Below are 21885 nucleotides of genomic sequence, written 5' to 3'. Positions count from 1 at the left end.
CAGCTCTCCCCTAAATCACAACAAATTTATCAACTAGAAACAGAAAAATTTATCCTCGGAGCATTCCGGAGTTCCACACAAACTGAAAGCAAAAGGACTGTTATCACTTGAATCTGAGAGACGAGGCTGTGGAGGAAGCTACTGCAGCAGCGACGCTCATTCAAGCCGCGAGGGAGTGCGCCTGCGTGCTATCAATAAGACCACCCTCAGATGCCGATAAGAAAGAGGAAATCGAATATTATGGATACAAAAGAAAGAGAGGTAACACAAATAGATGTGGAAAAATCTATGGAGAAAAGACTTAACATATTGGAAGACTTGGAGCTAAATGACAGAGAATTTAAAATAGAAATCTTAAAAATACTCAGAGATATACAAGAAAACACAGAAAGGCAATATAGGGAGATCAGAAAACAACTCAATGAACACAAAGAATATATTACCAAGGAAATTGAAACTATAAAAACAAATCAAACAGAAATGAAAAACTCAATTCACGAGCTGAAAAACGAGGTAACAAGCTTAGCTAATAGAACAGCCCAGATTGAAGATAGGATTAGTGAAATAGAAGACAAACAACTTGAGGCCCAACAGAGAGAAGAAGAAAGAGACTCAAAAATAATAAAAAATGAGAAAGCCCTACAGGAATTGTCTGACTCCATCAGAAAGAATAACATAAGAATAATAGGTATATCAGAGGGAGAAGAGAAAGAAAATGGAATGGAGAATATACTCAAACAAATAATAGACGAGAACTTCCCAAGCCTGTGGAAGGAACTAAAGCCTCAAATTCAAGAAGCAAACAGAACACCAAGTTTTCTTAACCCCAACAAACCCACTCCAAGGCACATCATAATAAAGATGACACAAACCAATGACAAAGAAAAAATTCTCAAGGCAGCCAGGGAAAAGAAGAGTACAACATATAAAGGAAGGCCTATTAAATTATCATCAGATTTCTCAGCAGAAACTCTACAAGCTAGAAGAGAGTGGACCCCAATATTTAAAGCCCTGAAAGAGAGGAACTTTCAGCCAAGAATACTATACCCATCAAAGCTATCCTTCAAGTATGAAGGAGATATAAAAACATTCACAAATACAGAAAAGATGAGAGAATTTATCAACAGAAAGCCCCCACTCCAGGAAATACTAAGGGGGGTTTTCCAACCAGATTCAAAGAACAAAAGAAAACAACACCACAAGTAACAGCTCCACCAAGAACACAATAAAACCAAACTTAAACTGTGACAACAAAGGAAAAAAAGGGGGGAGAGGATGGAGATTAACAGTAGCAAAGGATGATGAAGTGCAGAAATACTTATAAGATAGGGTACTACAATGAATATGGTAGGTGCCCTTTTCATTACTTAATGGTAACCACCCTTAAAAAAACCACCACAAAAACACTTGACTTAAAAAAGGTAGCAACAGAGGAAAGAAATATGGAACACAAACAAACAAAAACAAATGATAGAAAAACAAAAGAGAAGAATCAAACTAGATACAAAACTAACAGAAAGCAATTTATAAAATGGCAGTAGGGAACCCACAAGTGTCAATAATTACACTAAATGTAAATGGATTAAACTTACCAATAAAAAGACACAGAGTAGCAGAATGGATTAAAACAGAAAATCCAACTATATGCTGCCTACAAGAAACACATCTAAGCAACAAGGATAAAAACAAATTCAAAGTGAAAGGCTGGAAAACAATATTCCAAGCAAACAACACCCCAAAAAAAGCAGGTGTAGCAATACTCATATCTAATAATGCTGACTACAAGACAGAAAAAGTACTCAGAGACAAAAATGGTCATTTCATAATGATTAAGGGGAAGTTGAATCAAGAAGACATAACAATCCTTAATATATATGCACCAAACCAAGGAGCACCAAAATATATAAGACAGCTACTTATTGACCTTAAAACAAAAACTAACAAAAATACAATCATACTTGGAGACCTCAATACACCGCTGACGGCTCTAGATCAGTCATCCAAACAGAGAATCAATAAAGATATAGTGGCCTTAAACAAAATACTAGAACACCTGGATATGATAGACATCTACAGGACACTTCATCCCAAAGCGACAGAGTATACATTTTTCTCTAGTGTACATGGAACATTCTCAAGAATTGACCATATGTTGGGCCACAAAGACAATATCAGCAAATTTAGAAAAATTGAAATTGTACCAAGCATATTTTCTGATCATAAAGCCTTGAAACTAGAATTCAACTGCAAAAAAGAGGAAAAAAATCCCACAAAAATGTGGAAACTAAACAACATACTTCTAAAAAATGAATGGGTCAAAGAAGAAATAAGCGCAGAAATCAAAAGATATATACAGACAAATGAAAATGAAAATACGACATATCAGAATCTCTGGGATGCAGCAAAAGCAGTAATAAGAGGAAAGTTCATATCACTTCAGGCCTATATGAACAAACGAGAGAGCCGAAGTAAACCACTTAACTTCACACCTTAAGGAACTAGAAAAAGAAGAACAAAGACAACCCAAAACCAGCCGAAGAAAGGAGATAATAAAAATCAGAGCAGAAATAAATGAAATAGAGAACAGAAAAACTATAGAAAAAATCAATAAAACAAGGAGCTGGTTCTTTGAAAAGATCAACAAAATTGACAAACCCTTGGCAAGACTCACCAAGGAAAAAAGACACAGGACTCAAATAAATAAAATCCAAAATGAAAGAGGAGAGATCACCACAGACATCATAGAAATACAAAGAATTATTGTAGAATACTATGAAAAATTATATGCCACCAAATACAACAATCTAGAAGAAATGGATAAATTCCTAGAACAATACAACCTTCCTAGACTGAGTCATGAAGAAGCAGAAAGCCTAAACAGACCAATCAGCAGGGAGGAAATAGAAAAAACTATTAAAAATCTCCCCAAAAATAAAAGTCCAGGCCCAGACGGTTATACTAGTGAATTCTATCAAACATTCAAAGAAGACTTGGTTCCTATTCTACTCAAAGTCTTCCAAAAAATTGAAGAAGAAGCAATACTTCCAAACACATTTTATGAGGCCAACATAACCCTCATACCAAAACCTGGCAAGGATGGCACAAAGAAAGAAAACTACAGACCAATATCTCTAATGAATACAGATGCTAAAATACTAAACAAAATACTGGCAAACCGAATACAACAACATATTAAAAAAATAATACATCATGATCAAGTGGGATTCATCCCAGAATCTCAAGGATGGTTCAACATACGCAAAACGGTTAACATAATACACCATATCAACAAAACAAAGAACAAAAACCACATGATCTTATCAATAGATGCAGAAAAGGCTTTTGATAAAATCCAACACAATTTTATGTTTAAGACTCTCAACAAAATGGGTATAGAAGGAAAATATCTCAACATGATAAAGTCCATATATGATAAACCATCAGCCAACATCCTATTAAACGGCATAAAACTGAGGACTTTCTACCTTAAATCAGGAACAAGACAGGGTTGTCCACTCTCTCCACTCTTATTCAACGTGGTGCTAGAAGTTCTGGCCAGAGCAATCAGACAAGACAAAGAAATAAAAGGCATCCATATCGGAAAAGAAGAAGTAAAGCTATCACTTTTTGCTGATGATATGATCCTATACATCGAAAACCCGAAGGACTCCACAAAAAGATTATTAGAAACAATAAACCAATACAGTAAGGTCGCAGGATACAAAATTAACATACAAAAGTCCATAGCCTTTCTATATGCCAACAATGAAATATTAGAAAACGAACTCAAAAAAATAATCCCCTTCACGATTGCAACAAAAAAAATAAAATACCTAGGAATAAACATAACAAAGAACGTAAAGGACCTATATAATGAAAATTACAAAGCATTGTTAAGGGAAATCGAAAAAGATACAATGAGATGGAAAAATATTCCTTGTTCTTGGATAGGAAGAATAAATATAATCAAAATGGCCATATTACCCAAAGCAATATACAAATTTAATGCAATTCCCATCAAAATCCCTATGAGATTTTTTAAAGAAATGGAACAAAAAATCATCAGATATATATGGAACTATAAAAAACCCCGAATAGCCAAAACAATCCTAAGGAAAAAGAATGAAGCTGGGGGCATTACAATACCTGACTTTAAACTATATTATAGGGCCACGATAATCAAAACAGCATGGTATTGGCCAAAAAATAGACACTCAGACCAATGGAACAGAATAGAAAGCCCAGAAATAAAACCACATATATATGGTCAAATAATCTTTGATAAAGGGGCCAACAACATACAATGGAGACAAGAAAGCCTCTTCAACAAATGGTGTTGGGAAAACTGGAAAGCCACATGCAAAAGAATGAAACTCGACTACAGCCTGTCCCCGTGTACTAAAATTAATTCAAAATGGATCAAAGACCTAAATATAAGACCTGAAACAATAAAGTACATAGAAGAAGACATAGGTACTAAAATCATGGACCTGGGTTTTAAAGAACATTTTATGAACTTGACTCCAATGGCAAGAGAAGTGAAGGCAAAGATAAATGAATGGGACTACATCAGAATTAAAAGTTTTTGCTCAGCAAGAGAAACTGATATCAAAATAAACAGACAGCCAACTATATGGGAACTGATATTTTCAAACGACAGCTCAGATAAGGGCCTAATATCCAAAATTTACAAAGAACTCATAAAACTCAACAACAAACAAACAAACAATCCAATAAAAAAATGGGAAGAGGACATGAACAGACACTTCTCCCAGGAAGAGATACAAATGGCCAACAGATATAAGAAAAGATGCTCAGCTTCATTAGTTATTAGAGAAATGCAAATCAAAACTACAATGAGATACCACTTCACTCCTGTTAGATTAGCTATTATCAACAAGACGGGTAATAGCAAATGTTGGAGAGGCTGTGGAGAAAAAGGAACCCTCATTCACTGTTGGTGGGACTGTAAAGTAGTACAACCATTATGGAGGAAAGTATGGTGGTTCCTCAAAAAACTGCAAATAGAACTACCTTATGACCCAGCAATCCCTCTACTGGGTATATACCCCAAAACCTCAGAAACATTGATACGTGAAGACACATGTAGCCCCATGTTCATTGCAGCACTGTTCACAGTGGCCAAGACATGGAAACAACCAAAAAGCCCTTCAATAGAAGACTGGATAAAGAAGATGTGGCACATATACACTATGGAATACTACTCAGCCATAAGAAATGATGACATCAGATCATTTACAGCAAAATGGTGGGATCTTGATAACATTATAAGGAGTGAAATAAGAAAATCAGAAAAAAACAAGAACTACATGATTCCATACATTGGTGGAACATAAAAATGAGACTAAGAGACATGGACAAGAGTGTGGTGGTTACCAAGGGTGGGGGGGGAGGGAGGACATGGGAGGTAGGGAGGGAGAGAGTTAGGGGGAGGGGGAGGGGCACAGAGAACTAGATAGAGGGTGACGGAGGACAATCTGACTTTGGGCGAGGGGTTTGCAACATAATTTGATGACAAAATAACCTAGACATGTTTTCTTTGAATATATGTACCCTGATTTATTAATGTCATCCCATTACCATTAATAAAAATTTATTAAAAAAAAATAAATAAAAATAAAAAATAAAAAAAAAGTTTTTTTCTTGTTGCAAATATGTCTCCCTTAGTAGTCAGGGAAAGGCGACACAACATTTCGAAAAATTACCTTCTGCAGTCGAGAGGCCGCAGCCCGGGAGAAGGCTGACCTGTGGGCAGAGGAAGATGGGCGGAGCCCCAGAGACCCATCCACAAACCCGAGGAGGAGCGGTTAGAGCCCACAGAGGGTCTCTATTCCCTGAATTCTGAATTCCGACAGTTGGCTTCCTTTCTTCCAAGAAAGACTCCCCAGGGGGCTAGTATATCCTAGAAAGGAAGCTGGGAAGGTGGAAAAGCTGATACACAAAGACTGTTGATTGTGTGCAGGGGGAAAAGGGAGAGTGATAATGTGTAACTCCACTAAGCAACGAGGGGCGTCCAAAGTTCATCCTCCAAGGTCTCAGACAAAGAAGGAAAGTGAAATGTATTCAGATAAATGAGCAGGAGACAAAAATATTTCTGCATTTTCCCATTAGTACTCCACAGATAACATCTTTTACAAAGATCACAAGATGAAATTCTATAGTTAGTGTGAAAAAACAGTGCAGGATAATTCAAAGAACTATATTAATCACAAATCACATTTTTTTTTTAAGGGAGAAATTTTTTTAAATTATTTTTATTTATTTTATTTTATTTTTTTACAGAGACAGAGAGAGAGTCAGAGTGAGGGATAGACAGGAACAGAGAGATGAGAAGCATCAATCATTAATTTTTTCGTTGCGCATTGCGACACCTTAAGTTGTTCATTGATTGCTTTCTCATATGTGCCTTGACTGCGGGCCTTCAGCAGACCAAGCAACCCCTTGCTGGATCCAGCGACCTTGGGTCCAAGCTGGTGAATTTTTGCTCAAACCAGATGAGCCCACGCTCAAGCTGGCGACCTCGGGGTCTCGAACCTGGGTCTTCCGCATCCCAGTCTGACGCTCTATCCACTGCGCCACCGCCTGGTCAGGCACAAATCACATTCTTAAGGGAGTATTTTATTTTCTGGTTATTTTTTTTTTAGATAATAGTCATAAATTTTGTGTATTTTATTTCAGCTGGTGGAAGGAAAGTGGCAAAAGTTGACATTAAGTGGTTTTTAAAAATGGTCTCCGTCACATAGTTCTCATTTAGAAGATGAGGTGGCAATGATGCTTAAAGATTTTGAACGAAAATTCCTTACTTTACATCACTCCTTACTTTACATCATTCCTTACTTTCAACCGATGTGCTGCAATAATTTTCAAAACATGCAATACCTGACTATTTAGTAGGGGCACTGACTTCTTTTCCCTTAGATTGTTACATATAAACATGACAACAATAGCCATTCAATGTGAATGAATCAAAATTATGCCTACTTTTTTTGGATTGGCAAAAAAATATAGTTTTTGGTGTACCGCAGAATATTAGCAATTAGTTTATGTGTGCCATGAGCTGAGAAAGGTTGAAAATCACTGCTCTCACGGAACAGTTTTACTTTTCCTCTCTACCTTTTAGCCTTTGTCCACATATATAATACTGATATGGTTGCATTCCTTTTGAACAGAAACATTTTATTCTGTTTATTTATCTTAGCATTTTCTTATGTAAAACTTTTTGTAAACTTTCTAATGATTGGTTTTGTTTTGATTAAACATTTTTTACTCTGATGTACCAAATTTTACAAATCATCCCAGTATTGAGGATTCATATATATTTATCTTTTTGTTTCTGAGTAATTACTTTTTAGGATAGATTCCCAGGAGTGAGATTACTGAGTCAAATTGTATGTGCATTTTTATGATACAAGTTACATATGACTATATTGATTTCAAAAATGGTTGTGTGTATAGTGTAGAGTCTTCGTGTATATCATGTATGTCAGTTTCTTTGCATACTAGGAGAGTGAATGTTTTTGCATGTGTTTGTTTGTGTTTGAGTACTTACATTTCCTCTTATTTAAGTTATCTGCTCATATGTGTCAGAATGTGGTTTGCTTTTTAGAGGAAACTATATCTTTCAGTTACCTATGAAGTTGTTCGCATGATTGCTTCTTAACTTTGGTGACTTTGTGGGATATTGCTATGGAAGAATTTGATCCTTTGGGTCAGAGACATCACACAGATTACTTTCTCTAAAGAAATGAAAAAAATCCGACTTAATTCCTCTCTCAGTGAATTTGACCTACCACATCAGAGAGTCTGTTGCTGCATTTTGTGCACATGTCCAGTGGTGAAGATACGACATAGTCACACCACTTGGGAGGACACAAATTTCTATCAGCCTTAGTGCGATGGCCTTGCAGAGGCCACGATAACAAAAGGGACAGTTATTGAAGTTCATCATAAGAAACTGTAGCATACTTCTAACCGCCAGCCAGCCAAATTACTGTTGAATTGTGGAGACTGTTAGTCATATGTGAATTTTATTCCCCTTTAAAATAATATCTGAGAAGAAGAGTTTAGGATCTATCAGAGTCATTGAAGAGAAATAATCAAGCCTACAACCTTGCTGCAATTTATAGTTTCCTGATCTTGTTTGTATTGTTTCATTTGAGTCTTTAGCAAGCTTTGTGAACAGGTGAAGCCACGGGTCGCTATGTTGTAGCACAGGAAGCGAGCTCAGGGGGTGTCAGGGCCTGCTCATGAGGCAGAACCAAGGCCAGAAGCATTGCTTTGTGCGTTCTGAAAAATGTCAACCTGAAAAACGCACTCTTGAGGATGAAGTTAGTGAGGAGCTAGGTCATACCTGCTTTTAATGAGTAGTACAGTAATTAATAATGATGATCTTAAGTCACCCAAGAAGACAAATCATATATTCCAGATATTGTATTTAGTGGGTCAAGGTATTCCCATCACTCCTGATTGAAAACAAATGTTGATGTTATTCAAAGAGTAAGCTATATAATTACTTGAAAAGTTTACTTATTCTGACTAACTAATTTGGGGATTATATATATGAAATATGGGTTCAGACTGTGGATGCAGGAGTGAGACATATAGCTTTAAGACCCAGCTCACTGGCTGAGCCACTTGAACAAGGTGCCTCCCCCCTGTATCCCCCTCACTCCCCTCACCCCTGCCCCAGCCTTGGTTTCATCTTAAGCAGGTGACAGTAGTATCTCTGTCAGAGATGTGTTATGAGGCATACATGCATATGTATGTAAAATACTTGGTGCCCAGTGTGCACTCTATTTTATTCTGAGTTAGGTGTTATTTATTGGTAAATATGCTTCAGTTTTTCTTTATTCATTTATGCTTTAAAACTCAGTGTCAAGCATGTGCTTCTTTACTCTAGTTTTTTTTTTTTAATTTTACTGCATAAATGTTAGAAACAAACAAGTTTTTTTAAACACACTCCTCATTCAGTATAGATTCTTTTATACAGCCTTCAATTTTTTTTAATGGCTTCGTGTGCAGTGAGTCAGTGTGGCTCTGGAGAGGCACGCTCTGTGTTGACTGGGGGCGTTCACTCAGTGTGATCTTGCCCTTTCAACCATGTCTAGTCTTTGGAGCCGAGCCTCCGGAACTACCTGCATTCCACAAGTTCCATTTGCACATGAATCTTTGTGAGCAGTGTTTGGCCTTTGATATTCTGCATGAGGCTTTTGGTGGGTATTTTATTACACTTTATAACAAAGGTCTGTGTATAACCTAAGTCAGTTCCAATAAACACAGTGAAGGGCAACACAGATTTGAGCATGTATGACAGAGGAGAGATTGTAATCAGTTTTGGATTGCCTCTGTTTTAGTCTTCACTTGTACTTTCTGGGGGATGAGATGGAAAAGACATGGTTTCACTGTTGGAATCTTTTCATTGTAGACGTGGCAGGCATTAGCTATATAGCATTTGCTGTTATTCTGTAGATATATATCTTACCAATGTAGCTGAAACTTTCACTAATATAATTTGTCTAAAGTGGGTCTTCTTGGATATAGCTTTGCGTCTTTAACTTGATCTGTTTCCTGCCGTGATTGAGGAGTAAAATGACCTTGTTAACTCCCTATTGTATTTAGTGGAGAGTAGCTAGACCCAGTGTATTTGGATTGCTGGGTCCCCCTTGCCTGGCCCTTGAGATGAGAAACAGGCACACAGGTCAGAGCCTCAAGAAGAGCCACGGGCGGGAGGGCAGGGCCAGAGGAGCCGCCTGAGCATCTCCCCACTTCTAGACCACGTCAGACGAGGCGTCATGTCGTGGGGGAACCAGATGGAGAAAATAGGCTCTGGCACAGAACACAGTGAAGGTAAAATTTCTAGAATTTGAGAGCAAGGAGGTAGAGCAGCCGTGTATATACCTGGTGGACAGTGCTTACTGATTTTATCGACCCCTCTCTCTGTTAACTGCTTGCACTTCTGTTTAGTAGCTGCTTTGCATCAGACTTGGTGTTTGGCGCTGTGGCTGTAAAGAAGAGATGGTATTCTCAAGGAGCTCACAGTTCTGTCGGGGTCTCAGCCACGTGGCGCCCACAGCTGTGACATTTGTGCTGAGTTTCAGGTATGGGGAGCATAGGGAGCACAAAGGCGGATTGCCTCACTCCATCTGGGCTCGAGTAGGAAAAACAGTACGTGCAAAGACAAATGTGAGGGAGCACTTGGGACATTCAGGAGAGCTTCCATTCATTCTCTATGTTTGTAGCCTTGGTTGAGGAATAATGGAAGAAATAATGTGCCTGTGTGAAGTGTGTCGGGAGGTCTAGGCATTGAGTAGGAAGAGCCTTGAATGCTGTGCAGTGTTTTGTTTTTATTTTTTTATTCAGTGAGAGGAGGGGAGGCAGAGACAGGCTCCCACATGCACCTCGACCAGGATCCACCCAGCAAACCTGCTAGGGGACTATGGTCTGCCCATCTTTGGGGTTGTTCCATTGCTCAGCAACCGAGTTCTTCTTAGTGCATGAGGGGGAGGTTGCAGAGCCATCTTCAGTGCCCAAGCCAATTTGCTGCAATTGAGCCATGGCTGCAGAAGGGGAAGAGAGAGAGAGAGAGAAAGGGAGGGGGAGGGGTAGAGAAGCAGATGGTCGCTTCTCCTGTGTGCCCTGAGTGGGAATCAAACCCGAGACATTCACATGCTGGGCTGACACTCTACCCCTGAGCCAACCGACCAGGGCCTAATGTTGTGCAGTTGATGGGGAACCGTTGAAGTATTTTAAGCAGGGAAATAAAGTGATTTTAAGACTCACTGTAATGGATACCGTGCTGTCCATATCTCCCTTCAACAAGGGACTTGTTGCCCAGTCTCTGGGAGTGTTTTCAGCCTCTTCGAGTCTTCACATCAGTGAACCACCTCACCAGGTTATGCCCCTTCCTGGGGGTGGGGCGGGGATAGAGGGTCCCACGTCCAGTGACTGATGAGAGAGGCTGTATAGGCCAGGCCGTGTAGGCCCAGCTTAGGACAATTCTAAAGGGCCATCTAACCTCCTGGGCTCACTGTGGGGTTGAGAGGGGCTGTTTAGGAGCCTGCTTTGCTTCCTCTCCCCAACCCTGCTTCCCTCTGGACTCTAGCCACTGTGCCCTCTGAACTCCCATCTCAGTGTGGTGGCCGGGCTGTTTGGTGTTGGCCTTGAAGCGCTGAGGGCTGCCACATTGTCTCCAAGTGGAAAGCGCAGGCTGACACGGAGCTCGCCTTGCTTGTTACCCCTCAGGCGATGACACTCTTGTTCTTCCTGTGCAGTCTCAAAATATTGTTTTCTTTATTTTTAAAAACTTTCTAGAAGAAGGTTAATTCTGAAACCTATACCTCCCCTTGGCCAGAGGTGAATTCACCTTTCTTTTTATTTATTTATTTTTTATTATATTTATTTATTTATTTTTAAGTAAGAGGGAAGATAGACTCCTGCATGTGCCCTGACTGGGATCTGCCTGGCAACCCTGTCAGGGGCTGATGCTTGGACCAGCCAAGCTATCCTTAGCGCCCTGGGTGATGCTCAAATCAATCGAGCCACGGGCTATTAGAGGGTAAGATAGGGAGAAGGGGGAGAGGGAAGGGAAGAGAAGCAGATGGTCACTTCTCATTTGTGTCCTGACTGGGGCATTCATACGCCAGGCCGACGCTCTTTCCACTGAGCCAGCTGGCCACAGCCAAAGTCACCTTTCTGTTTTGAATCCGTTGCACTGTGAGTTGTTGAGGTAGAGCTGCTATTCATTACACAGTTACATGTTCATTCAAGATATTCAGCTTACATTTGTTGAACACTTGATGGAAGCTGAGGGACATATTCCCAGAATAAGCAAGTTGAATGGATGCTGATTTTCTTAGTTGTACTTGACCACCCCCCACCCCACCCCTGTGCCCACATGGGAGGGATCCCATTGCTTTATAGTTAAGTGACTGAGCCCCACAACCACCTGTGTTTTACTAGTATGGACACATTTCACAGGGTGAAAGTAGCCTGAACACTCCTCAACACTCCCACTGCCTCTGTCTCAAACAAGATGCCAAGTGCACTTTTGTGCAGGCTCACCAGCTACACAGGCATGCACACAAGCAGACCCGAACTTATCACCTCTGTTTAATGTGCTCGGCTGAGGGAGGGGACTAACACACCAAACGGAATGTGTCTGCTTGGGTAATTGAGAACTGATGGTACTATCTGTTTTATTTTTGGCTTCATGATCTACAGATAAGTAAGGATTTTTTGTAAGAATAATTCCTGTAAGGCAGGGTGGAATGCATGCTCTGTTGTTGTTACTTATTATATGGAATTTTCTTCCTTTTTTATTTTTTAAATCATAGACATTGATTTCAAGAGGTAGGTAGAATAGAGGTGATTTTAAGAATACATTGTATGGGCCCTGGCTGGTTGGCTCAGAGGTAGAGCGTCGGCCTGGCGTGCAGGAGTCCCAGGTTCGATTCCCGGCCAGGGCACACAGGAGAGGCGCCCATCTGCTTCTCCACCCCTCCCCCTCTCCTTCCTCTCTGTCTCTCTCTTCCCCTCCCGCAGCCAAGGCTCCATTGGAGCAAAATTGGCCCGGACGCTGAGGATGGCTCCATGGCCTCTGCCTCAGGCACTAGAATGGCCCTGCTTGCAACAGAGCAACACCCCAGCTCGGCAGAGCATCACCCCCTGGTGGGCATGCTGGGTGGATCCTGTTCGGTCGCATGCGGGAGTCTGTCTGACTGCCTCCCCGTTTCCAACTTCAGAAAAATACAAAAAAAAAAAAAAAAAAAAGAATACATTGTGTGATGTTTGGGGCCAGGTGGGTACTGGAAAAACCTGGGGAACACTATATGTAAAGTCTATGACTGTCTAGCTACTATGCTGCACACCTGAAACTAATACGAAATAGTATTGAGTGTAAACTGTAATTGAAAAAATACATTAAAAGAATACACTGTATGATTATTACATGCAAAGTCAATTAGTAAGTGCAAAGTTTGTTTACCTACTGGATAGATATCAATTTTATATTTTGTAAGTATGTGTCCAAATTGTTTGACAGACTATTTTGTACTTATTGAGATAGTCTTACTAATTTTGTGGTTTTTTATTTATTTTATTTTATTTTATTTTAAGCGAGAGAGGGGGAGGCAGACAAGGACAGACAGGAAAGGAGAGAGATGAGAAGCATCAGTTGTTTGTTGCGGCACTTTAGTGGTTCACTGATTGCTTTTTATACGTACCTTGACCTGGGGCTGCAGCTGAGCCAGTCACCAACCCCTTGTTCAAGCCAGTGACCTTGTGTTGTTTTTTAAATGGTATGTACTATTTTCTCATTATTAAAGATTTCATAAAAAAAACCCTGGCCCTGGCCGGTTGGCTCAGTGGTAGAGCATTGGCCTGGCATGTGGAAATCCTGGGTTTGATTCCTGGCCAGGGCACACAGGAGAAGTGCCCATCTGTTTCTCCACCTTTCCCCCTCTCCTTTCTCTCTGTCTCTCTCTCGTCCCCTCCCGTAGCCAACACTCCACTGGAGTAAAGTTGGCCTGGACTCTGAGGATGGCTCCATGGCCTCTGCCTCAGGTGCTATAATGGCTCCAGTTGCAACGGAGCAACGCTCCAGATGGGCAGAGTATCACCCCCTATTGGGCATGTTGGGTGGATCCCGGTCTCTGCCTCCCTGCTTCTCACTTCGGGGGGGGGGGGGAAATAAAAATAAATAAATAAAAAGAAAGTCCTCACAGCATGGAAATAATCATTTTGAGAAAAAAATATAAATAATATTTCAGTAATAAAGATACTTTTATCTTCTAGTGTCTATATTGTCAGAGAATGTTGTCTAACAAGAGTATGACCCACAGTCATTTAAGGCAACACTTTGAACTTTCCCATCAGAAGGCAGACCGATCTGGTCAGGTACTCTCTGTGGGTCTATGGGAGGTGTGCCTTGTGGTCGTAGAAGTGAACCCAGCTGATTGCCCTTCAGGGGGATCCAGAGGCTCAAACCCCCACTCTGGCCTCCTGGGTACTACCAGCCAGGCTGGATGGAGATTGATCACAGCTCAGAATAGCTTAGCAACTGACCTGGAAGATATATAACTTCTAGAGCAGCAAGAAACTGTTTTTATCTTCATTCCTGGTCTTCGAAATAATGCTTAGAAGGTGATTAAGATGATTGGATTTGGTCCTTTTGTGGACTGTGAGTCTTGCTTTCTATAGCATCATAAAATCACAGATTTGTTTAGCCAGAAGGGCTTTTAGAGAATGTCTAGCTCCACCCGTATGTTATCGATGAGGAAATTTAGGGTTCAGATGTGTCAAATGCAATCTGTATGCTTGGGCCAGAACAAGGCCTGGAACTCGTGTCTAGTAAACCATTCGTCCAGGAGAATTCTGGGACATGGCGTTGCCTCCTCACAAGACCATTCAGCTTCCAGACTGGACTCAGTGCAGTGGGGTAACCCAGGCCTGCATGAGAAGCCAGTGAGCAGTGGACAGGGCTGGTCCTTGCTTCTCTCACTGTCTGTAGGGATCTTGAGGTCTGCAGGGATGAGTGTGGGTTCCGGTTGTTGCTACCCATGCACCATTCCTGCCCTATTAGAAAGTAGTCTAGTAGTATACCTCAGTTATTTGATTTAATCTGTACAGAACAGAGCCGAAGCGTAGTGGTAACAATGGCCAGGAATCAAACATGGTGAGGAAGTATGTCTCCTTTTTGTTTTGGAGACCATTATTCCAAGGGTTGATTATCTGGCTGACCATCCTGCATTGTGCTTGAAGCACACAAGCTGTACATTATTATTATTACTCTTTGGGTAAATTACTGACTAAATAATAGCAGGACACTTTTTTTTCTGTTTTTGTTTTTTGACAAGTTTCAGGAGAGACCAGTTCAAATTTTTATGACCATTAAGCTACCGGGCAGATATTAAAGTGATGTTTATGGAGACTAATAACATGAAAAATGCTAATATGAATATATTTATAATATTTAGCAGAATAAAAAATTATTTGCAGTTGCCTCAGTGGTAGAGCATCAGCCCAATGTGTGAATGTCCGGGGTTCAATTCTTGGTCAGGGCACATAGGAGAAGCCACCATCTGCTTCTCTACCCCCCACTCCGCTCCCTTCTCACTCTCTCTGTTTCTCTCTTACTCTCTCTCTCCCCCTCCCACAGCCGGGCTTGATTGATTTGAGTGAGTTGGCCCCCATAGCGGAGGATGGCTCCATGGCCTTTTTCCCAGGTGCTAAAAATAGCTTGGTTGACAAACAATGGAGCAACACCCCAGATGGGCAGAGTATTGCCCCATAGGGAGCTTGCCTAGGTTGGGGCACATGCAGGAGTCTGTCTCTCTGTCTCTCCTGCTCTCACTTAATGAAAGAAAACTTTTTGTGGTGTAACTACAACTCTATACAAACAAAATAAAAAACCTATGTTATAGATAAAAATAGTCTAAAAATTCACCATAATATTAGGAATGATGGGATTTGGATGGTGGGGCTTTGGATATCTTCTATTTGTTTAAGTTTTCTGTAACATTAAAAATGAATAAACAGCCTGACCTGTGGTGGCGCAGTGGATAAAGTGCTGAACTGGAAATGCTGAGGTCGCCGGTTCGAAACCCTGGGCTTACCTGGTCAAGGCACATATGGGAGTTGATGCTTCCAGCTCCTCCCTCTGTCTCTCTCCTCTCTAAAAATGAATAAATAAAATAAAGAAAAAATTAAAAAAAAAATTATAAAAAAAAATGAATAAACATTACTTTTATAGTAAAAAATCCTCTTAAAAGTAAATAAAATGTATATTGTACTCTGTAGAAAATAAATTTGAACTGTAGTTCAGCCTTTTACCTTTACAGGATGAGTAATTTTGATTGAAAGGATTTTTTTTGCCTCTTAAAATATCTGGATCTGTTTTTTAACCCTTGGCTCTGTTGTGTGGTGGATTGGAGGAATTAATTTATTTTTTCACTTATTCATGCTTCATTATTTGACAAAATTTTCTTGACCTGGCCAGTCTTCTCATCCATGAGTTCACATTTGCTTGATTCTATCTGCTTTAGCAGGAAAACCTTGCGGGTAGGAAGTTATGAATTGTTCCTTTTCCATTTATGCCTGTTCTGACAAGCTTTGCTTTTTCAGATTCCCCCAGGCAGTTCACTATTGTTACTGTTTAAGCTTTTCAAGCACTCAGTTTCTGTCCCTGGAAAGCCTTTCCCACTTACACATCATTTTGTATCCCTAGCGCCTGATACACTGCCTGGCTTGTAGTCAGCACTCAATCAGTATTTGTTAAGTCAATAAATTACGATATCATCTAGGACTCTCAACTGTCCTTGAATTTGGTCCTGTTTTTATATTTATACTTTTTCTCCCTTTTAATTGAATGTATTGGGGTGACACTGGTTAAAAAATTATATAGGTTTTAGGTGCCCGATTCTACAACACATCATCTGTGCTCTGTATTATATGCTCACAATCCCAAGTCAAGTCTTTGTTCATCACCATTTATACCATACACACACACCACACGTGTGCACACACACGAGAGAGAGAGAGAGAGAGAGAGAGAGTATGTGTGTGTGTGTGTGTGTGTGTGTGTGTGTTTGAGAGAGACCAGACAGGAACAGACAGACAGGAAGGGAGAGATATGAGAAGCGTCAACTTGTAGTTGCAGCACCTTAGTTGTTCATTGATTGCTTCTCATATGTGCTTTGACCTGGGGTCTCCAGCTGAGCCCTTGACCCCTTGCTCAAGCCAGCGGCCTTGGGCTCAAGCCAGTCACCTCAAGCTTTCAAACCAGCAACCTTTGGGCTCAAGCAAACAACCATGGGGTCATGGCTATGATCTTATGCTCAAGCTAGTTACCCCACGCTCAAACTGGATGATAAGCATGAGCTCAAGCTGGTGACCCTGAGGTTTTGAACCTGGGTCCTCAGTGTCCCAGTTCGATGCTCTGTCTATTGCACCGGCACCTGGTCAGGCAATTATTTCTTAAGACTGAGTATTAGAATAAAATTGAATCAGAAAGCTTGTGAGTTATACAAGAAACTTAGCAATCATATACATGTGATTGAGCCTAACATTTGGTCATTATAAGACAAAACAGACCCTTATCTGAAAAAGGTTGCTTTTGCTCATTTCCCCTGTACGTGAGCACAGTTCAAGAGAAAGACTGGGTACCTGGCCAAGCAGCAGTTGGTGCATCTGTTGATAAAGGCGTGTGTGATTTGCACCGATTATAGTGGAGCGGGCCAAAAGGAAAAGAAGCAAAACCCCCTGCTTTGCCCATTTTTAATAAATTAATTTGAATGTAAAAGCATTTCTGCAGCTGCCACTGAAGTTGACAAATATTATTCTAAAGAAATAGTACATTTCAGAAACAAACTTCTCATTTTAACAGCCAACATATTTTTGGCTGTTGTATTTGTTGGCAGACATTTCAAATATAGAAATATTTTTTTAAGTATCTTGGAGAAACTAGTGTTTGAAATTTGAACAACAAATCTTTCATCAGTGGGGAAGTGCTACCCAAGAGAAACATGTAGAAATGCTTGTACAGTTGTGTTAACTGGGAACACTTGACAAAAACACTGTTATCATCACAGTGAGATTCTGTAAATATTTCCCAAACATTTCAGTCATTTCTGTTCTAACAATTTTGCCAGTGTGCGTGCAACCAGCTTAGCAGTTCAAGTAAAAACAGGCATTTTTACCTTAAATACATCCATGAAGACAAGTGGAGGGCAATTCAGTTTCCTACAGCCAAGAATTCCAACCATTTGGGAGGGAAAAATATCTTGTCAAAATGGAAGGAAAAAGGGAACAATTCAAGAGATGTCTGAGGAGAAAATTGTAACTGTCCGACCCCTCTTTTTATTAAGTCCTGTGACTGGAGAAGTCCTGACTTTCAAAATTATTTTTATTTGTGCGTGTATAAAAAAGTCCTTGTAAAGTATACTTTCTAGTTTTCGTTTGCTTGCTTATTTATTCATTTAGGGTTTTTTTTTTGTATTTTTCCGAAGTTGGAAACGGGGAGGCAGTCAGACAGACTCCCGCATGCGCCCGACCGGGATCCACCGGGCACGCCCACCAGGGGGTGATGCTCTGCCCATCCGGGGCGTTGCTCTGCCATAATCAGAGCCATTCTAGCGCCTGAGGCAGAGGCCACAGAGCCATCCTCAGCGCCCGGGCAAACTTTGCGCCAATGGAGCCTCGGCTGCAGGAGGGGAAGAGAGAGACAGAGAGGAAGGACAGGGGGAGGAGTGGAGAAGCAGATGGGCGCCTCTCCTGTGTGCCCTGGCTGGGAATCGAACCCTGGACTCCCGCACGCCAGGCCGACGCTCTACCACTGAGCCAACCGGCCAGGGCCCATTTAGGTTTTTTAACTGTGCTCATTTCCTACTTTATTCACAAAAGATTTAAGATGACCGCAACAAATATGTTTAAGATCAGGTACTGTTTGTCAATCAAAAGTAAAAACAAAATACGCACCAGGGAAAACAGCCAGAATGAGGACCTACCTGGTTGCTACAATTTGACCTCAAAATGAGTGGGTTTCTGTACAACCCAAGTGAAAAACAAAAATTAACTATGTGGTTCTTATTTTAAGAAAGGAAAACAACAACAAAAATCTGCCCTGTTTCTCCAAGAAAATGAAGTTTTTTTAGTACTAAATTCTAAAAAAAAAATTTTTCAATTAAATTAAATCAGGAAGCTGCCTTCAGGGCAGGGGAGGGGGAGCTGAGAGTTGTAGAATGTGCCCTCAACAACATTGCTTGTTTTTTCATTCATTTGTTCAATCTTTTATTCTTTGCTCAAACATTTATTATGTATGTACTACGGGCCATACTCTGCTGATGGTAAGGACGCAACAGCGAACAAAACGTAGTCAGAGCTCACTGTCTAGACTCTGAAGAAGACCCGGGGCCAAAGGATCTGCTCCAAAGGGACAGGTGGGGTTAGTGGTGGAGCCTCTGAGGAATGGGTTTCTCCATGCTAGCTGGCATGTTAAGTTGGCACTCAGGACCTACAGCCTCTACATTGATGCCAGGATGTTTAGAGTATATTCCAGTGTGGAATGCCCGGAGGGAGCCAACAAGAACTGGGCGATGGGAGTCAGGGCTCCAGCCAGCTCGGCTGGGGTGCAAGGCTGAGGTTATTCCTGGAGCAGGGACCAGAGATAAGCGATCTGGTAGTTACACAGCTGCTTCTTTGGGGGAAGAAGGCCAGTTCCTCTAAAGCCAGTTTACTCAATGGCAAGCTAACCAGTTAGTTATTTCTATTCATTATTTGAAAAATTTAAGCAATTCATGTCTGATACAATGATTTTGACAGCTTTTTGAAGACGTATGTGATATTTAAGGTGGCTTATTCTCATTGTAGTGTGCTAGCATTTTATGGAATATTCAATTTGTATTTGCCCTGCAGTGATGGGAGGGAGCGGGGCAGAGAGAGAGAGAAAAACACCCGGCAGAGCCTGGACTGCTAATGTACATGTGAGAGGAGGTTGAGGGGCAGGGGATGGGGACACGGGGGAGAAGCAGAGTCAGAATATATTCGCAATGCTTCCTTGGGGCTGTTTACGCAGGTGGCAGCCATCTCCCACTCGGCACCGTGGCTGCCCTCAGACCCCTGGTGGAACCCAGTGTTGTCAAAAAGAGGACCAAGAAGTTCATCTGACACCATTGGACCACTGTGTCAAAATTAAGTGGAACTGGTGGAGACCCGGAGGCACTGACAGTGGGTGTACAGAGGATTCAAGGACCGTTCTTGATGCCCACCGTTGGTTATGGGAGAAACAACAAAACAGAGCACCTGCTGCCCAGGGGCTTTCGGAAGTCCCTGGTCCACAACGTCAGGGAACTTGAAGTGCTGCTGATGTGCAACAGATCTCCCTGCGCTGAGACTGCGCACCTGTCTCCTCAAAGAGCCGCAGAGACACCGTGGAAAGGGCAGCCCGGCTGGCCGTCAGAGTCACCGACCCCGATGCCAGGCTGTGCAATGAAGAAAATGAATAGACAGATTGTTACACATTGTGTTTGTGTTAATAAAAGATTAAAATTCTGCCAACATGGATGGACCTTGATAATATTATACTGAATGAAATAAGTAAATCAGAAAAAGCTAACAAGTATATGATTTCATATATAGGTGGGACACAAAATTGAGACTCATGGATATAAATAGGAATGCAGTGGTTAGTTACCAGGGGGAGGGGGAAGGGGGAGTAGGAGAGGGATGGGTGAGGGGGTGGGACACAAAGAGGGGCAAATATAAGGTGACAGAGGATGATTTGATTTTGGGTGACGGGTATACAACATAATTGATTCTTCCAAGGATGTGGAGCTGTTTGCCCTAAATCTATGTACTTTAGTTGACCAATGTCACCCTGTTAAATTTAATCATATATATATATATATATATATATATATATATTTCTAAGAATTCTTTGCATTCTTGAGTGCAAAGAATTCTTAGGAATATATTTTTCTTATGAATAACAATAAGGCTATTTATTGTGTCCTCAGTGCCTCTCCCTCTCCCTCTCACTGTTTCACAGCCCACTGGAGGCGTTGTTAATCCACTGCTTTTTGAGTAGATCCACAGAGTCCACGGAGTCAGGGTTTCCATGAGAATGAAGCAGCAGGTGGCGTGCACTTAGCACAGGAAGATGGGACGGGGCGTACAGAAAGTGGCGGAAGTGATAGAGCAGGTTGCAGAGTCATTCTTCATGTTTTAGGGGCGCTTCCCCAGGTTATCTACAATCTCTTCCTAGGTTTAGAATCGGCATCTAGATCTCTTCAGGTGGCTTGACATTGAGAATATTTTAAAATCTCATTTACTGAAAGTACATCAACTTTCACTTTCTAGTAGTAAATTTTTCTGTCTAACCAACGAGCAATTTGCATTTGTATCTCATTTTGTAATTTTTATCATGCTACATGTTATCTCATCTTGTCCATCAGAAAGTCTGAGTTAATATAACTCATTATTTGCACCCTTCCTTATTCCAGAGAAAGTTTGAAGTAGTTTACAAAGAAACATAAAATTCAGTAAAATAAAAAAAAACACAAACATGAGGATGTTGCAGAGAAGAAAAAAAACTAAGGGTAGATGAATAAAGCCAGCAAGAAAGCTTGTTTTCCATAAAGTCATTTGTAGGTGTTTGAGCTGGGCTATCCCAGCCAAAAACATGAGGGGAAACTTTGTTTATAAAAATAACACGGTCATTAGATTACAAAAATAAATGCTCACGATCGCAGTTTTTCTTGGTATCGAGACTGTGAGAGAATTTTCCGCAGTGCACAGTGTGTTCTCATAAAAGGAACACTGGCTTTTGGACAGTCCTCCCGAACTCACCCTGTGGAAGAAGCACACCGTAGTAGACTGTCCCCTAGAATTACCCGCTCCGTAAGGCTTACGGGGTTCTTCCAGAACGCGTTTTAATGGAAGCGGTTTTCTGAGGGGATAAAACAATGCAGCTCAGGTTCACAGCTCCCTGATGGCTGGATGGGATCCAAAGACAACTGAGTCCAGGAAGGGGTGGACTTAGTCTTTCAGGCATTTCTCCATGAATATTATTTCTTGTAATCCGATGTTTTCGAATTTGCACAAGAGAACTTTGGGTTAGATACTTTGCCAGGAACCTGAAAGTCTGCGAGTTGGCTCCGACAAAATCATTATCCTTGTTTCACAGATGAAGAAACAGGCCCTTGGAGAAGCTGATGATTACCCAAGGCCGCGTGGTTGGTCGGGCGCAGCGGCAGAGCTGGGACTGAAGCCAGTTCTTCCGACTCTTAAGTCTAGGGCTCTTGTACTCATTTCAGCTCTCTTCTCTAATTTAAGTAGAATTCAATTACAATTTTAAAGTGTTTAAAATGAGTA

At 41.0% G+C, this 21885-nt stretch overlaps 1 protein-coding gene and 1 pseudogene across 7 annotated transcripts in view; both read left to right on the top strand.

The window, feature by feature from the left end:
* The window catches only part of SYNE2 (spectrin repeat containing nuclear envelope protein 2), a 351348-nt gene that overhangs the window by 31074 nt on the left and 298389 nt on the right, over positions 1–21885 (top strand). The gene's annotated exons all lie outside the window — the stretch shown is intronic.
* LOC136335409 (large ribosomal subunit protein eL32-like) lies at positions 9813–20018 on the top strand (annotated as a pseudogene).

This window comes from Saccopteryx bilineata, chromosome 4 (assembly GCF_036850765.1).
Source record: "Saccopteryx bilineata isolate mSacBil1 chromosome 4, mSacBil1_pri_phased_curated, whole genome shotgun sequence".
In the NCBI taxonomy this organism is placed as follows: domain Eukaryota; kingdom Metazoa; phylum Chordata; class Mammalia; order Chiroptera; family Emballonuridae; genus Saccopteryx; species Saccopteryx bilineata.
Note: the sequence above shows the minus strand (reverse complement) of the source record. Positions and strands in the feature narration are given on the sequence as shown.